At 46.4% G+C, this 784-nt stretch overlaps 1 non-coding gene across 1 annotated transcript; it reads right to left on the bottom strand.

Moving 5' to 3' along the window:
• Nucleotides 1-228: 228 nt before the first annotated feature.
• trnas-gcu (transfer RNA serine (anticodon GCU)) lies at nucleotides 229-310 on the bottom strand. Its single transcript has one exon. It is a non-coding gene; the product is annotated as a tRNA-Ser (tRNA).
• Nucleotides 311-784: the final 474 nt, after the last annotated feature.

The following is a 784-nucleotide window of genomic DNA, read 5'->3' as shown; positions in this document are numbered from 1 at the left end:
TGAAACCACATGTTCTCCTGGTGGCAAACCCCTGCCCAAAGCTGGTGTCGTGATTTGAATCGATTGCCAGCTCGAGTTTCTCATTTGGATGAGGAATATGGAATGGTGCTGGATTATTCACCCCAAATACCTGCAGAACTCGGTTGAAACTTCACGTTTGTTCGGAAACCTCAACATCAGTCCACCCTCAATCAGTGGGTCAATACGAAGACGGAGAAAATGCATCTACGACGAAGATAGGATTCGAACCCACGCGTGCAGAGCACAATGGATTAGCAGTCCATCGCGTTAACCATTCGGCCACCTCGTCATGCGTCTATACTGCCCCAAACCAGCTCTTGTGCTCTTAACACCCGCAACAAGAAGACATTTCTCCCGCAGGACAATGTTGTGGTCCTGCTCTCTCATTAATCTCGGTTCGTTGTAACTCTTCCATTCGATGTAAATCCATAGAAAGTAAAGAGGGAGACAGTTAATTTATCAGGTCCCTCCAGGTCAGAAGGTTCCGTGTTTAATTCACGTCAGGCTCCTGGAGGATTTCTGCAGTTCGTCTTTGGATTCTGCATCCGGGGAAAGTTGATTGTTTGCAAATGTTCGCGAAATGATACATTTCGAAATTATGATGAAATGATATTTTAGGGATACCTCCGGTTTCCACGAGCAGGTCATATTTTTGCTGTTTGTAAATTTAAAGCAACGTCCACGGTCCGAGATGATTCAGCGGACATCTCAGGGGAGAGCTGACTTCTGGTGATTTAACCGGAGGATTCACATCTCAGGCGGG

The sequence above is a fragment of the Mustelus asterias genome, unplaced genomic scaffold, assembly GCF_964213995.1.
Source record: "Mustelus asterias unplaced genomic scaffold, sMusAst1.hap1.1 HAP1_SCAFFOLD_35, whole genome shotgun sequence".
NCBI lineage: Eukaryota > Metazoa > Chordata > Chondrichthyes > Carcharhiniformes > Triakidae > Mustelus > Mustelus asterias.
This window is presented reverse-complemented; position numbering and strand designations above follow the sequence as displayed.